General features: G+C 42.0%; 1 long non-coding RNA gene across 1 annotated transcript; it reads left to right on the top strand.

Annotated features, from left to right (window-relative positions):
- The first annotated feature begins 4,156 nt into the window (after positions 1 to 4,156).
- LOC143693692 (uncharacterized) lies at positions 4,157 to 15,669 on the top strand. The gene is made up of 5 exons (XR_013181628.1): positions 4,157 to 4,198; positions 6,085 to 6,142; positions 15,036 to 15,136; positions 15,262 to 15,343; positions 15,428 to 15,669. It is a non-coding gene; the product is annotated as an uncharacterized LOC143693692 (long non-coding RNA).
- Positions 15,670 to 17,999: the final 2,330 nt, after the last annotated feature.

Raw genomic sequence — 17,999 nt, 5'->3', positions numbered from 1 at the left:
TTGTTAAATACAGGCCCCCACACTTCTCCTATATAACCTAACAGTTAACCTAACACACCTCAGCAGCTACTTTAGCTATTTCCTGGAAACAGTCCCATTCCCAGTATATAACTTGCAACAGCCATGCTGTTTTAAGGCAATATGAGCTGCTCATGCTAGCTGACCTCAGTACTGGGGAATAACTACAAGCATGATCAGTGTAGGAAGACAGGCTTTGGTTGAAGATGAAGAATTGACATATATTAAAGTTTTTGTGAATTTAATATGAAAAGCTAAGGACAAAGTTTTCTGAGGTAGAAAGTTCTGCTTGCCATAATAGTATAGAAGCAATAAGGAGAAGAAGATTTGCCAGCCTCCTTTTAGGAAAAATATCTCAAACACAGATTTCTCCATGGGATAGTGAATATTTTACTGCCATATTTTACATCAAAACCTTACTATTCACAAATATATTATGCATTTTTTTATCCATAAATTCCTTTACAAAGAGTCATATTTACCTACAAATGATGCACAAGGCTCCTTCAGGTATTACAGTTATCCACTTCTAATTGGAATGGAACATGCCATCTTCTGCAATTATGTGGTACAATTTTTAAATAGTGACTAATATTTCATTGCCTGCTGAAAACATCTCCAAATCATAAATATTGGAGACTTCTGAGGGAACAGTGGTAATCAGCGCCATAGACACAACTCAGAGAGATTCATGAGCGTTCCCCCTCAACTCCTAGGCTGGTGTCTGCATGTATATATCATCACTGAGAAGAAAAATAATGGGCAGTACTTCTTCTTACGGTGGTATCTGACATTTCTCATTTCATATCTATTTATTCTCCCTATTCCTTGCTTCCACCGAAACTGGAGAAATTTTCCTTTGTCTCCTACAACTCCTTCCTTGCTGACAGTGAGGCTTCCTGCCCTACATCTACACATTTGGCCTTCTAGAAAGGAAAACAAGAGGAGAAAGGAGTAGGAGAGGAGGACAAGAAATGTGTCCGGGCTTTATTGTGAGATGGAGTCAGGATGCATCTAGGCTGCTGGACACTGAAAAACTATTGCTTGTAAGCAATTCTTGACCTTATGAAGAGAAAGATGGGAGGAATTTAACTGAGATTTTTAACCATGGAAAGCAGTATGCTGCAAATATATTATTTTCCCCATGATATTTAGGAGGTGCACATCCTCCTGACAATCAGCCTTTTCAACATCAGTACTTGTTAAATATTTCAGAACATAAATATCAGGACTTTCTGATATAGTCACATCCATTTTCTTGTTACTCTGAACAGACCTTAGTGAGAAAGGTTAAAAGTACAGTGAGAGGAGAGAGAGGCTGAGAACTGTGACAATCCCTGCTAAAACGGTACAAACCAGAGGTCATATTTTGCTCCCACTGTCACAGTCCTTTTTGGTCAGAGTGGTTGTTCAGGTGTAAATAAGGACTGAATACAAGTTGAATTAGTTAAAAGCTTACTCATGTGAAAGAAAATAGAAGCTTTCTTAATAATATCATGGTAACCAAGACCCAAGCCCTGAGCATCAACAGTGATGAGAAGATGTGGTTTTATCAGTTGCTGGCTTGCACTCAGTGCCAGCGAAAATAAAGTCTGCATCATGAAAGTGATCCCAGGTTATACAAGTAAATGGGTAAATTCATGGGTTGGCATTTCAGAACCAAAATTGTAGACTTAAAATACAGCAACTGCCAGCACATGCATCACCTGGTCATCCAGGCCTTTTTCTTAAAAGTCTAGCTGATACCCTAGAGCAGTTCCAGAAGCTAGTTGCTGTAGTGAGGCCTTACTTTCTGTCTCAGTTGCTGTTTGTTCCCTAAGGGAATGCCCCTAGGCTACCCCTGGCACTTCAGCCTTTCTGTTTACCCACTTGCTCATCCAGAATCCACCCGCCTCCACATGGTGTTCCTTGGCATCCTCGCTAGCACAGAGCTTGCAGCAGCTCTAGCTTTGCTTGTCTCTGCACACAGTCTCTGAGAAAAATGCCTGCATGGTATAAGCCAACACACGAATGCCCTGCCACCTGGCCAGAGGCTGCCTGCAAGGCACTGCTAGAGAGATGCCAGAGCTTCCACACTGTCCTACTGCCTTTTCCCATCAGGCAGCTCATCGCATGGAGGAATCACGCTGGTTTGTCTGCTCTCATCTGCTGTCCCCTGCAGTTTGGCAGAAGCATCCTCTGAAGAGACCTAGCGAGAGGTAATGCTTATTAACTCCTCCTCAGCTGTCCTTGGGTCTGGATGCATGGAGATACCATGGCAATGAGAGCAGTAAGAGTGTCTAGACAGACAGTAGTCCCACAGCTAGGAGAGAAATTTTGCCACCAGATATTTCATCGAATTAACGGTTCTGTGTTCAGAACAAAAAAATGTGGGAATATGCAACCCATGTTTATGGTGAACCTAATGAATGCCTGGCATGATGATTTTCATAGGATATCACAGAGCCTCTGGCAAATACACAATTAATAAAATTCTTTAAACATTAAAATTACCTCTAATATTTGACAAGCTGTGTTATCAAAAGGGCTTCTGCAGTAGTATAGGGTTTTCTTAGTAGTGATGGGTAGCCAAACCAATCTTACAGATCAATATTCTTAAAAGATGGAATTAAATAATCTTATAAGACTGCCTCTCACACAGCCTATGCTTAAAAGTCACCGCAACTGTTTCTGATAAGGACTTCAAAGTACAAGATCCATTTCTGTTATAGATGTTGATCAGCTGTGCACCATTGCCTTCTGTGCATTTGCCTTGATAAAAATAAGTCTTGAATTGACTCAGGTGCAGAAATTAGGAGTTGCCTTGAATATGTTTGTTTGCTTGTTCTCCAGCATAAATTATGTTTGAACAATAAGGGCATGGCTCTCTGAAGGGCTGAGCACCTGCAGCTCACATTCCACTCAGCTGGAGCTGTAAATGCCAAGCAGCTCTGAAAAGCCAGGGTTGAAACTGTTCCTTTGGATAAGATTTATCCAAACAGTATTGATCCACAACTAAATCTCTGTGTAGGGCTGGCTTTCCTTTTCTAACTTGCCATCTTTACTTAGAGGCCTAGATGCTGTGTAAGGCATTCGGAATAATTTTGTTTAATTAAGGCTGCAGTGAAAGGAAAGAAAGGCAAAGATGTGCCTTGTTCTGCAGTACAATAAAAAATAAGTAAATACAATTCCAGTTAATTATCCATCACTCAATGCAGAGACTTCTACTTAATCTAATCACTGGTTAATTAGATTGTCTGTTTTGTTTGATCAAATCTACTGTAACAAAATCATCTGCATTTGCATTGTCCTTTATTTTGATGATTTTCTATTATTGAAAAGGTCATTGTCAGGTCAACATAGGCCTGTACTTGTTTTTTAATGCAACAGAATTTCACATTACATAAATACCTCTTTGCAGAACCCAATTTGAGGTACAGACTTTTAGAGCTATGCAAGAATTGATGATCTAAAACCTATGATTTTCAAATTAATTACATGCCTCTCTGGTTTACAAGCAACATCTCTGACAACCTGTGCTACATTCAGTGGGATATTTCTCAGAGTCAGCAAGGTAGTTCAATGGGGAGTGAGGAACCTAAATGGAAAATGCATATAAGAAAGGGTTTAGGTTCAGTATTTCTAATTTAGAGCCAGCTCCATTTCCACATGGTGATCTCAAGGCAGGCCATGGCAATGCCACTATGCCTGCAGCTGAGCTGTTAAGCTGGTGGATGGTAATATGTTAAGTGGTGGTGATTTGGTTTCTTGTCTGACTCTCTAGAGAGTAAAAGTCCTATTTTGGCTTTCATTGAGATTAGAGATGTTTTACCTTCCCATGAGTTAACAGTATGCTTACCTGGTGTAGCTCTCTATCCCAGCTGCCAAAAGTGAAGTGGTGCACTGGTTAAAGCAGCCTAAAAAGCAAGCTATTCCTGGGTAGTTTGGAATGGAAAATATTATGGGCTACTGTTGAAGGGATTATGATGTCTTGGTCCCATATTGACATTATCTTAGTGTGCAGAGGACACCCTCAAGCTACTCAAGCTGGGATAACTGATAAGCAACCAGACCAGAACTGGGACATTAAAGGGTTCAGAGGACCTGAAAACAAAATAGCAATGACTCCCTAAATTTTCCCATGTAAATGTGAATACTGTGGCATTCACTGCTTCTCTCTAAAGTCCTGTTCAAGACCATGGTAAGTACATGAGAGAAATTTCCTTATCTTGAATTTGTCAGAGCTGGGGTTGGTGATAAGAGCAGGGATAGTATAATAAAGTGTGCTAATCTCATCACAGCAATCCTGCTGTGCATACTGCTCACGGCCAGCTCTAGGTATAGGCAAAATAGGCAGTTGCCTATGGCAACAGACTGCTGGTGAAACCAGAGTGAGTTCAGGCTCCTGCAGTGCTTTTGTCAGTGTGAGTGCCCTGGAGAGCCAGCCTGGTGGCTGTTGCTGGAGGAATCAGGATGTGCGGGGCCATGGCTTTCAACAGCAGAGCAAAGATCTGAGGTTTTCCCTGCAATTGTTGCCATCCACCCTTTGCTCCCCTGAAACCCCTGGCCCAGCAGAGTGGAAAGAGTGACTCTCCAGGACCCTCCTGTGGCTCTACTGATGTTCTTTCGCAACAAAATTCAGTCTTGCCAGCACTTCTGAGATGTCTGGAGCTGCCCAGGCTCTGGCTGGGATAAAGTTAATTTTCTTCCTAGTAGCTGGTACATTGCTGTCGTTTGGATTTAGTAGGAGAATCATGTTGATAAGACACTGATGGTTTTGCTCAGTTTTTCTTACCCTAAGAAAAGGTCTACTCAGTTTCCTGTGCTCTGACATGAAGCAGGTGTACAAAAAGCTGGGAGGGAGCATTGCCAGAAGAGCCAAACTGGTCAAAGGGATATTCCATAAAATGGAATATCATGTTCAATACATAAACTGGAGGGAGTTGGCTGGGTTCTACTGATAGATGCTCAGGGATGGGATGGACATTTGTCAGTGGGTGATGAGCAGTTGAATTGTGCATCATTTGGTTTTCTTAGGGTTTATTCCTCTAATTCTATTATCTTGCACTTCTTCTTCTTATTCTTCTTCTTCTTATTATTATTATTATTATTTCAATTATTAAATTGCTCTATCTCAACCCATGAGTTTTACCTTTTTTTTCCTACTCTCCTCTCCTTCCCATCAGAGGGGTGGGGAATGAGTGAGAGGTTGCACAGTCCTTAGTTGTTGGCTGTGGTTAAACCATGGCAGGAGCTGACTTGCATCATGGGAGTCCTGCAGGCTTACAGCTCCCTGGGGCAGCTTGGGGTCATCCAGACTTATGTCTTTGAGGGCTCCCCAGAGAAATGGCAACATCAACACAGGCAGAAGTCAGGAAAGTGTCATGCAGCAGCAGGAGAAACAAGTCAGACCTTGCAGAAATGTGCAGGTGAAGATCCAACAATTTTTAACTAAATCATGCCAGAGAACTAGGGATGTTTCTGTGCCAAAATAATGCAAACATGCTAAATGAAGAAGAATTGTTGCTGGGTCATTCTGGGAGCTGAGTCAAAGCCAAAACACACCAATTTCAGATTTCTAGCCCTCCCTGTTGCATCTTTGACTCAAGCAAAGCCTGAACATAATTTATGCTGTAAAGTCAAAACTATACCTTCCAGTGTTTTTGCATTATAAAACAATTTCTTAAAAGTAATTATTCTCACTCCATCACTGGGAAGCATAGGAAGAAGTGCTTTTTCAAAGAATTTTATTCCAAGTCTCATGTGCATATGTGTCTGTATGCATTCCTGTTTACAGAGCACTGAACCCTATTTGCTTTGTTGTTTCATTACTAGAAATATTATCTTCTTGCTAAACAATACATGTTTAGGAAGGGATTTGGTCATGGGGTGAGGTTGCTCCAAGTTTTTTTTGCTGTTGTTGCCAATTGCTGCTGATGCCTGCTGCTCAAGCAAGAAGGATTGGAAAAGGCAGCTCCTCTTTTCCATGTCCATAAGTAATTCACTGCTTTTGGCAGTGGACTGCAAAGATACAGCAAGGGCATAAAGTTAAAAGCCAGACATATACTGACTCACACCTCTCCACAGAGAATCTCCTTCTGGGCTTGAACAAGGTGAGGTTCAGCTCTGCCTCAAAGACCTACTGGTGGGTGTCTGGGGATATTGCATATTCCCTGCCTTACTTAGCATGCTTTCCATAGCTGGGCAGTCTAGGATTCCTACTCCTTCTCTTGCCTGAACCACACCTGCACATAATGTCCTGATGGTTTAGGGTTTTTTTTTGCTTTTAGCTGCAGATTATTTTGAGTTACAGTGTTAACCCAGAGCCAGTAGAAATGAGCAACTCAGTGGGAATTTAAAGGAGGGTCAACAGCTAGTCAGTCAATAATTCAGAATTCATCCATGCTGTTCAGTATTCCTGGTTGTTTGCTCCTAAAAACTGTGCTTGGGGAATTTATTTCATTTATTTGTGTCACCACTTTGGAATCAGTAATAGAGTTGTCACACCTCCAGCTTAGTTAAGGCAATCTTTTTCTAGAGATGTCTTTTCCACTGCCCCAGGTAGATATATTCTCCCTGAGGTTGTGCTTGTTCATTGAAAGCAAAGTTATGCCAAGCCCTGAAAAAGTCTTCCAGCAAAACTCCCCCAGCATTCCTGAAGCAGTGGCTGTGGAGACCTTTTCACAGAGGTGCTTTTAAATTTGCTCTTATCAGTATTCATAGAGTCATGGATCGAAGGCTGGGAGGAACCACTGGATCATCTCTTTTGACCTCCTTAAACCCTTAAATGTCATCACTTACCCCTGCATTGAACTCACGTTCAGCTGTAGAATGCATTTCAGCAGGAAAGGAAAGCTGCCAAGGGACAGAGAATCCAGCACTTACTGTGGTGATCCCCTTCCTTGGCTGCAAGGAGTTCACCCTGCATGGTGGCAGTGCCCTGGGGACCCATCTCGAGGCCTGAGGCCCAATTATGCCAGCCCCACTGTGCATAATTTCAAAAGACAGCTGTTGGCCCAGAGAATTCAGAGACTGTAAGGTATGTGTGAGGCTCAATGTCAAATGGAATATTATGCAGTTGGTTTCAAGATGCTTGGCTAAGTGAGTAAAAAATTAAATGCTACAGTGGCCTGAGAGCTGAAACACATCAGGCAGACGTGAAGTTTGCGCAAATGTCACAGGCACAAGAGGAATGATTCAGAGAGGACAGTTGCCCCTAGCACGGTGGTATCATTTATAAATCTAAATAAATAAATAGAATATGAAGAAAAAATATAAAATAATAATAAACAGAGAAAAATTCAATCAGGTCCCTGAGGATTAAGAAGAAAAAGTAATCTTGCGGAGATCTGGACTCTGATCTTTTTCTGAGCTCCACGTGCCTGCATTCCCTTTGCAAAATGATAAATAATTGAAATAAACAGAATACTTAAGGATTTTAAAAATGCTGAATAAAATCATCTCCCACATATACAAAATATTAATATAAAAGATAATAATATTTCCTGGTATATATATTTATAAATCTGAATAGAAAGAAATAGAAGGAGTTATCTTTTCTTATTTCAAATTCTCTTTTCTACAAGAAAGAAAGAAAGAAAGAGAGAGATGAAAGAAAGAAAGAAAGAAAGAAAGAAAGAAAGAGAAAGAAAGAAAGAAAGAAAGAAAGAAAGAAAGAAAGAAAGAAAGAAAGAAAGAAAGAAAGAAAGAAAGAAAGAAAGAAAGAAAGAAAGAAAGAAAGAAAGAAAGAAAGAAAGAAAGAAAGAAAGAAAGAAAGAAAGAAAGAAAGAAAGAAAGAAAGAAAGAAAGAAAGAAAGAAAGAAAGAAAGAAAGAAAAGAAAGAAAGAATGGACTGAGCAAAATAACATAAACCTGTCCTCGAATACATGCTTGAAGGTAACTTAGGGGTTTATATCACCTCATTTTTCTGAGCAATACTTTTTTCTTCTGCATTACTGGTTGGAATGTTTACATCTTTTTCACTTTCCTCTAGCATATCTATTGGGTTTTCAAGCAGTCCTTTTCCTTCAAACTAAGAGAAAAGTTAAAACCCTAAAACTGTACAGGTCTCATACTTCATTTTCATTGCATTGCAATGCAAGTGAAGCAAGTTTGGTGGAGTACCTTCTTCATGATTCTAGTCTGAGGTGAGAATGAGGACTCTTATTTTTCCTGGCTAGCTCACCCATACAAGCTGATAATTTCTGGCTCTTGGAAAGAGCCACAGGCTATTGCTTAGGGTGAGAAGCATTCAGCCTCTTGTGTTTTCCCCTTGAAATAGCACATTTTGCTGAATTTTAAGTTGGTGTTGGCCTAGCTAATCAGGGGCCTATAGCTATTGCAGTAAGGCTTGAGCCACTTTTAAAATACTCTCAGATCTTCCCAGGGACTGGGTTGGTGCTCTTAAAGACAGTACTGATTTGGGCTGGTAAAGACATCATCTACCCCCACCATTTGTACCCTGCATCATTACAAGTCACAACATAAAGATCCAAACTGAGGAAATGATGCATTAGTTCCTGAAAAGCATCAGTGGGAAAGTAAATTTGGTGAAAGGATCTTCAAATTAGTTCACATGTTGTTAACACGGGCATATAGAAAGGATTTCAGCTTCTTGGGCTGTTTCTGCTTGGATTCAGCCTTCAAGACAGACGTGCATTTCCTAGTTCATCTCTGGTTGCTCAGATTGCTTCCTCTAAGTTCTCCATGGCTTGGCAAAGGGTCTCTGTGGCCCTGTAGCAACCCCAGGCAGGCAGGCACCCACCCTTGCTGCTGTTGAGGAAGGGCAGGCGAAGGCAGGTAAGTGGGGAATATCAAAGCTAATCATAGTGTATGCTAAGGCAGGAGCTTCAGTAGAAAATCTCTGGGCAGCTGCTATGCAGGAGGACAAGCTGTTCTGTAATAGTTCTTGCTCAGATGTGATGGATGTTCAAATGCTTTTACATATCTTTGAAGTCAGAAACAATATTTAGGATAATCTATAAACTGGTGGGCACAAAAGGCTCCGGGAGCAATCGAAGGAAGCACCTGATAGATTTGCATTATCCAGCACCACACAGTTCAGGAGTCTCATTAGTGTGCAAGGCCTACACAAATGGTGTCTCTGATTAAGTGCCACCAACTGTCTGTTTAACCTAAGATGAAGATTAGCAGGCAGGCAGAGACACCCCAGACAGGTCTGGAAGGAATCCATCTGGGCTTGTCAGTCCAGGCACAGCTCTGCCCAGCCCTGTGCACCCTCCCTGGCCATATGCACCCTACCCAGCCCTTTGCAGCCTTTCCAAGGCTGCCAGTGTGGCAGAGCACGATAGACTGGCCTTGTAGAAAAGCAGCTTGGCTCTGGAAGTAAATAGCTGCTTGCAGTCATGGTCTCTTCAGCTCTTCATGCTTTTTCTTAGCATGTTGCAGGCTCATTGCCATGTGCAGTGGATGGGAGAGAGGTCTGTGCTGAGACATCCCTTCCTGGGCATGGGGCAGGGGAGCTGGAGCAAGGACTGGGGAACAGGAATGTGATCTCCGGAGGGGTGCTCTGACAGACTTCCTGGGCATGCCAAGGAGCTCCAGGGAGAATTCAGATGACAGGAAACCAGTTTCCTCCCTATGCTCACCACTGCATGAGAAGATGAGAGAGTGCTTAGGAGGCAAGGCCAAGATCATTCTGGTGGCATTACATGGAGAACAAGAGACCCGAACAATACACTCAGAGTCCCCCTTCTACTTCCAGATGGCTTTACACCAGTGCAACTCTACAGCCCTTGGTGGAGCTACATCTTTAACAACAAGAACAGACAATCTGGACCCCTTAAACAACATAATGGGAGAGCACTGAAGAGGCAGAATTACTGGTGCCAGAGGAGAAGACAGGCTAGTGGTCACCTCTGACAGTAATAAGAGAGTAAGAGGCTTCTGCTGGGACTTCCTGCCAGGCTTTCCTCATCAGAAGGGCAAGGGCTGTATTAGGTAACCTTTGAATATACAGAGAAATTAGAGTGAAATTACATGCACTCGGTGACCTGCCAGATTTTAAGTGTAACTCCTGGGGGAAAAAAGAAAGTAGGGGAAAACTCCTTTTCCCTATAAAATTTAAATATAGTAAGCAGTGGTATATGTCAGTCCCACCAGAAGACTGCACATTTCCCTTCACTCTCAGACTTCAGCTTAATAGGCTCCAAACATAGACTGCTTTAACAGCCAGTATTCTGACATCTCTTGGTGTTATCTAGAAAATGTCAGCAGCTCAAATGCAGAATAGAAACGTGGCTTCAGTTTTTCTTTCAAGCAGTTTTTTTTTGTCCTTTGACATCCAGTAGCTGCAGGGGTGATGCCTCAATTTGAGAAGTAGCTGCATTAAACGAAATGTGATAAAAAGAGACATCCAAATTCCAAACAGGTTTCAGATTAAGTTTTTGAATATGTAAATTTAGAAACATAAATTTAAATTCAAACCACAGGGTGAAAAAAGAAAAAAAGAGCAGCAGCATTTTGGCTGTTTGGAAAATTTAATACAAGATGTTTTCTTCTTTTTAAGGGCTTGCAAGTTCCAGGCAAATGGAAACATCATGAATATTATATAGGTACATCTTGGTCAAATTTAATTTAAAATAAAGTAAAATAAAATTTTGTTAGGTACAGACTTTCTGTACATATGAAATCTTGTTCATACATGAACAAGTTTTGTGACTAGCTAGAGGCAGACTAATACAACACCTTAGCATATTACTACATCTTCTGCCCCTTTGCTTTCAGACTTCACTTCCATGTGTTCTTAAAGTCCTGTTCACTTTGAGGGTTTTGTGACACAATCCTTTACTGTCTTTCCTTCATTTTGTTGTGGTCCCCTGGTACTTCTAGCAGTTTACATGGGTCCAGCAAGGACCTGACTTTCTGGCCCATCTCCTACTGTGTCAAATCTTGCACACCTTTAGCTACTTTGGGATGAGAAATTTCAGGAGTGCTTTGAAAATCCAGACATCTGATGAAAACCACACCTTTAATATTCTTTTGGACTTATGTATTGCATAGCTGTATTCTCAAACTCGGGATTGATAAACTGATGCTTGTTTTTCCTCTACATGAATCTCTGCTTTCCTCCCAAAATTTTCCAGTATCACAAATCATAGAATCATATAGGTTGGAAAAGACCTTTTAGGTCATTTAATCCAACCATTAGCCCCGCACTGCCAAGTCCACCAGTAAACCAAGTCCCTAAAATGTCTACATGTCTTTTAAGTACCTCTGGGGACACTGACTCAGCCACCTTGCTGGGCAGCCTGCTCCAATGCTTGACAACCCTTTCTGTGAAGAATATTTTCTTAATATCCAGTCTAGAACTCCCCTAGGCAACTTGATACCATTTCCTTTTGTTCTATGTGTTATCTTTCTTCCCACACCACCTCTAGATTTTGACCTTTCCATCATTATAATACTTTTCTGGAAGCTCGATTTCTTTTGCCATCAACACTTAATTTCTCGCTACCTTTTATTTTGGCAGTTCTAGCTCCCTGAAAGTAATTTAAAACATTTCCTGTTCAGGTCATTTTTCAGACTTATCTCTGACCACAACCCACTGCTCTTCATGATTTGGTCAAAATTTCTCACTTCTGCATTTAAGGCCTTTCATTTCTTAACTTCACCATTTCTATTTAGATGAATAAATTATGCCACTGACCATGCCATGTCTTGCAGGATGGTTCCAGCCTATTCTGCCCATCAGTCAACTGTTCTACCTAAAAGATCTGTCTTTTTCCCATGTTGCATTTTGGATTTTGGGAAAAGCTCCATATGCTCAGAGGTACTAGTACTCACCTCTGCATAATATTTTTAGAAAAACCAAAACACTGCCATTGCTAGTTGGCTCAGTGATAGTTTCTTTTCCTATATTTTGCATTCCAGCTTACTTTTAGATTCATGCCATTGCTCTTCATTACCTCTTTGCCACAAGTCATTGACAGTAAGATCAGCAACAAAACCCGCCACCAAAGAAACCTCCAAATCCTGCACCAGACACAGCATCATCAACAGCAGGTTATCCTTTAAATCATATCACAGATGCCTCTGCATCTGTGTTTCTACCATACAGCCTCAACTCTGAAAGAAACTGCCATCACAGAGTGGTATCACCAGCTGCAACCAAAATATGGATTCAGTGGTGGCAAATATCAGTATTCTGCTGAAATCTGACTTTTAAGAAAGAGGAACATGTTTGATTTTTTTAATTTCATTTAGATGCATTAGAAAAAAAGAAATTCGTTCTGGTTTGTACATCCACAAAATCTGAGTGTTAGTCATAATGTTAAAAAGCCTCCCTACCAAGAGATATGCAAGACTTCCCTAAAAATCCTTCCAATGAATGCTTAAGTCTGTTTTTCTTTCTCATTCTAACAAGGTTTAAGGTCATTCAGTTTTCATCTTCCCAGTAAAATATTGTGCATATTACCAAAATATAACTGGCACATAAATACTATGCTGCTATTGCCTTGAGTCAAACAGATATGGAAAAGGGGCACCAGGAATATGTGATAAAGCCCATTTTGGAATGGAAACTAATGCTTTCTTTAGCACTAGTCTAACTCAGAGGGCATTTCGGATTCAAATTAATGGACTGTTGGCAGCTGCTTATAAAATTAGCTTCCAAAAGTATTGTGCAAATCTAAAACTTTAATTGCTTTCAAGCAGCTGCAAGGAATCTCTTACAATTTCAGTGCTGCATGGAAGAGGAAGAAGGTCTGATTTTTGTTCTGTAAATATTTACCTTTTCTAACAGTTTCATCAGTTATACTGGTTTTTGGATTAAAAGATTTTGAAAGCAGAAAGTAATTGCTGAAGAGTAATAACCTGGCACTCTTACGTACCTCTTGGAAACATGAATTGGCTCAGTAATACAGAAAATTGGCCAGAGGGCAGAGACTTAGATACCAGCACCCTTATTGGAGAAATCCAGAACAGGTTTTATTATTTATGATTTCCTTTGTGCGTGTGCATTGGAGACTTAGCAACGACATACTCTTGGAAGGCTTTTAATCAGCTCAAGGAGCCTAATTTAATACCCAAAAATATATTGAGGCAAATGTTAAAGAAGCTGGCCTGTCAGTCAGTGAGCAGCTGAGGAGCTGGAGGACAGCATGCCACATCATTAGGCAGTGAGTGCCAGGACTAACAAAAGCCAAGATGAGGGCTGCAAAAAGCCCACAGGCTAATAACTCACAAAGGTAACGAGCAGCTGAGGATCCCTCTGCATCCTGAATCCTGCCCACCACTGTTGCTGTGCTCAGAGACTAAGTCAGCTCACAAGCCAGGATCCAACAGCTAAGCTGCATTCACACATGACTAAAGGGAACCTTAGTGGTAAGAATGTGACATGTGTAGCTTAAATTTATGGTTCATCTGCTATGTGAGTGGTATCTTGAACTGAGTCCAACAACTCTTCCATCAGCTGCATCCATATTCTATGCATGTGTTCCCTGCTAAGCACATCTTTTAAATTTAGTCCTTGTGGGTGCATGTTCTACACTTTCTCCATGTTTGTGGCTTTCATGTGCATTCTTTAGAAAAATACTTCTGTTCATTCAAAGGCTGTCCTGAGCTCTTCAGTTGCTCTCCAGCCATTCAGCTCTGACCTCAGCAAGACACCTCGGTGCATTCCCTTCACGTTCCTTCCCAGCTGTGCGACAGTCACTGCTGCTCCTTGGGAGTTCTGAACTCCTTGGGGAACTGCTAGTGCTTCCCTGCTCCTTTTTTCAGAGGTGGTGAACATCCTGCTGCTGCTTGCAGTGATGTTTGTCCCTGTGTGAAATTTACAGACCCTTAGAATGATCTGAATGTTCCAACAAGCTTTTTTTTTCTGGTGGATTTCAAGACTCATTCATCAATTTTTTAATCAGTGTTTAGAATCAACAATTTTTGCAGATTTTTGCCATGCAGGGTAAAGAGGAAGTGTTTGGATCTGTGGAAGAAGTAGTTGCCCTCCATGGTTCTTGCCAAGTCTCCAAAGCAAAAGAATCTTTCCTAGATGAAACTGTGAGCCAAGAAGAAATAGGTGTCAAACTAGCACAGTGGCCCCCACACAATAGATTATAAAAGCCTTTTCTCTGGTAGGCATTTGTTCCCAAGTTTTCTTCTGGAATAGAACATACCACCCTACACATCATCAAAGAACTGAAGATTCAAGAGAAGTAAGAAAATTAGAAGGGAGACAAAATATGAAATACTCCTCTCAGAGCCAGCAGATGTGAAGGAGTGATGCTCTGATATTAAATACTAGTGCCATTCTTCAGGCTTGAGAGTTCATATTTATGAAAGAAATGCATAGCACTTCCTAGAGAAGGGCAGGAAAGGCAAAACACTGAAAATGTAATGAATCTGGACACAAAATTATATTTCACATAAAAATGTTATGAGGAAAACCAAGAACAGTGAAGCGCTAAAAAGTATTGTCTGCACATTCAGGAATTAAATTGTAAACTAACATTTGAAAATTGAATAGTGGTAAAGCTTAAAAAGCAGAGGGATTAAAAAATCTGCTGCAGCTCACATGGTAATCTGTGCCAGAAAAAAAGTACAGAATTTGGATGTCTTCTGGTTTTAATGACACACTCTGCTTCCTCTTCCCACAGATAACCCTACTGATGTTGTCGTCTTGCAAGGAGAGGGTGAATTGAAAAATAGCATCTATTCAAATATTTAGCACTTGCCCACAGTAGAATTCATGTTACCTAACTTCAGCAGACTGAAAGTTGGAAATGGTATTCATCTGCCCAAATTTAGATTCCTACAGTGCAAACGTCAACAGCTGAGCGAGTCATGCTGACTCCTTTATAGGCAATGGAGAGAAACAGGCACTTCTGATGCGTAAGCACATCTCATCCTAAAAAATATGTCTAAAAGAGATCCAGAGAATCACATGTAGAAATGGCTTTTTCTCCATCAACTATAAAGAGAATCCAGACTGTTATCATTATGGTACAGGTTCTTAAAGTTCAGCAAGATCAATCTCTCTCCTGGTGTGTAATCTAAACTGGTCATTTTTGTTGCCTTGTCAGGTTGGTAGAGAGAAGGTCCCACTCCCAGAGCTCTTGGTCATCTTGGCCATCTCCTTGAGCTACAAACATCTAAGAGAGCTGGTATGAGCTGCCTTGAAGAGGTATTTGCTGCTGGCGGGTGGGAGCCTCTGGGATTGCTGAGGAGTATGAGCTGAGAGGATTGACATCATTTCAGCCATTCCTCAATTCCATGTCTATTTTTGCGAGTTTAAAATGTTGTCTCCAGAGATATGGAAGCTTTAGAAGGACACTATCAGAGAGGACAAGAGGGTTTCAAAGATGAGTATTCTCTGAATCTGAATATTTTTGTACGTATCATTTAAGCCACTGCCTTCCCTGAAGCTTTCCCCTTTTTTGTCAGTAAAGAGCATTTATTCTATTTTTTTTTTCAGAGGTGCCGTGTTGTACACAAAAGGATTGGAGATCTGTGCCAAAGGCTGTTTGCTTTCCTCTCCAAAAGTCAGAATATTTCTTGACCAATCCCACACACTACACTTGGGAGAAAATGAAGAAAAAAAAAACCAAAACAAAAACAAAAACAAAAAATAACAACAACAACAAAAAAAACTGAGAAAGCATAGGAAGGCACAACAATGAATAGGATTTTAAGGATAATAAAACTGGAAATGCCTTTTTTTCCTTCTGTTTTGTCCTGTATGTGAGATAATCCCTCAATTCACAGTTCTTTCATCCCTCTCAGATTCACACAGGGATCCTTGGAGTATGTAAATGGTGGGCTGCAGGTTTTCCTGGTCACTGCACTGCCTTTTGCTGCTCCATGCCAAGTGAGGCATGAGGTGTCCTGCTGATCTCTGGTGTAGTTCTCTGCTGTGGCTGCACACACACACGTGAGCACTCTCGCACAGAATCACCATCTCAGGGAGGTGCAGGGCCATGGGTTCTGAAGGGGCTCATTTTTCACCCTTTCAGGTTCTGATGGAAACATCTGGCACAATATACACCTTAGCCTTTGTTTTGCACTGCCTCTCCAGAAAGCCATGTTCAGAGGCTCATATCTCTTTTTTTCTGTTCAAGCATACTTTAATTACCTGCTACATGCAAAATGGATTCTCATTAGACAGAATTTTTCCTAAAACGACCCTGATTAAGCAGCAATTATTGCTCATGCCATTAGGCTTAGTCAGTCACCAGGGAAGCTTTGTGAGAGCAGGAAGAACATAGGGATCTCTGCTTTCTGGTGCAGGGACTCTGCTTTTGGTCTGTGTGTGCACAGCCCTGAGCCTGGGGACCAGGGAGTGTCACACTTTGAGGGGCTGTTTTTACTGTGCTCTGTGCTCCTACAGCTGCTCTTTGGGGTACCCCCTGACCCTAGCATGGGGAGGTGGCAAGGCCAGTTTCCCTGAGGCTGGCACAGCCAGGCAGTCAGCAGCAGTGTCAGGCCAGCAGGCGAGCTCATAAGTCACACAGCAGCCTCACACCTCTGCTCCCCAGTCCTGCTTTCATTTGCAAGCCATAGCAGCCCTGCATGCTGGACTCCCTGCTCCTGAGCTATGTGAGCCATCCCTGGAGCCTCCACTCCTCACCCCACTCCTGCAGGCTTGCTGCCTGGACAGCAGCTGAACAGCCAGCAGCTGCTTCGAGGCTTGCTGGGGGAAGGGATCCTTTCTTGAATTTTTCCAGGTCCTTATGTGCTATCCCTGTTGGCAGCACACCTGCCGGGCTGTCTGCCTCCAGGGCCGAATTGTACTTCTCCATTAACCCCAGCTTACACTGGAGCTCTGGTCTCTGTCTGTCAGCTCAGTGGTCCCTAGATATACCTGGGGGATATCTAGGGACCACTCAGGACCAAATTTAAGTCCAAATTCAGGACCAGACTTAGAACTGAGCTTTCTACTGCACGAGAGGGAGACGTTTCTAGAACCTTAACTCGGTCTGATTTTTCCCAAGTAACTTTGCTCAGTCTGACCCCAGATGGTTCAGCCAGAGGCCAGTTTCTCAACAGTGACAAGTGCAGGCTGAGGATGGACAGGCAGCATGGGAGGAGCTGGCTCTGGGTTAGGTTCAGCTCTGTCAGCCTCTGAAATTAGAATAGGACATCAGAGGAACTGCTCCAAAGCACAGCATGAGCACCAGTCCCAAAGGCTCAGCAGAATTGCTTGCTCTGCCTCACCATCCTCATCTGTTCTCATGCTGACACACTTGGGATGAACACAAATACCAAACAGAGCAAACTCAGAGAGAACAAAGGCTGGAAACAGGCTCCAAGAAACTGCCTCATCTGCTTCCACAGCAGATTGTACCTGGATCATCACATATTAAATATGATGGTCATTAAAATCTGTTCAAGGCATTAGCGATGCACTGGATGAAAAAAATCACACATACACAGTGAGAATTAGATCACTGTCTGCTTGTTTCAGGGGAAGCACCAGCCCTGTGTTACAAGAAACAGCAAATAAATACTCCCTGTTTGCTGCTGCCTGTGCATCTTTTCTGATTTCCTAAGTGTGACTCTCTCACCAAGCAGAAAAGACACAGCTCTGTGGCATCCCAAGGCATTTCTATTTCTGCAGTGTTGCTCTCTGCAGATCCACTGTCAGATCACTTAAGCTAAAGCTCAAACCTTGCTGCTATCCTGTGTCTCTGCCAACTTTATGTGCTTGTCTTTGTCAGGGCAGCTTCTTCATTTGCAGAAAGAGCATTGCTTTTTCTCAGTCTCTCTCATTTCTGTCCTTCCTGTATCTGTAGGTTACAAAGCTGGCTGCTTGCTTGTTCTGCTCCTCTGCTTGCAGGACACCTAATAATAGCACTTACCTGGAACATTTAGTTCTCCAGGAATGGCACAAACCCTGATCACCACACTGGGTTTGTGAAGGAGTTGAATATTTGGTGCTGATTTATCAGAAGGACTGGGAAGGATGACAGCTCCCCCTTCTGCTCTGCCCCCCAGTCCCTGTCAGACATTCCCCCGTGGACACTTTCACTGTCCCCAGTTCATTCACA

Source organism: Agelaius phoeniceus, chromosome 3, assembly GCF_051311805.1.
Source record: "Agelaius phoeniceus isolate bAgePho1 chromosome 3, bAgePho1.hap1, whole genome shotgun sequence".
Classification (NCBI taxonomy): domain Eukaryota; kingdom Metazoa; phylum Chordata; class Aves; order Passeriformes; family Icteridae; genus Agelaius; species Agelaius phoeniceus.
Note: the sequence above shows the minus strand (reverse complement) of the source record. Positions and strands in the feature narration are given on the sequence as shown.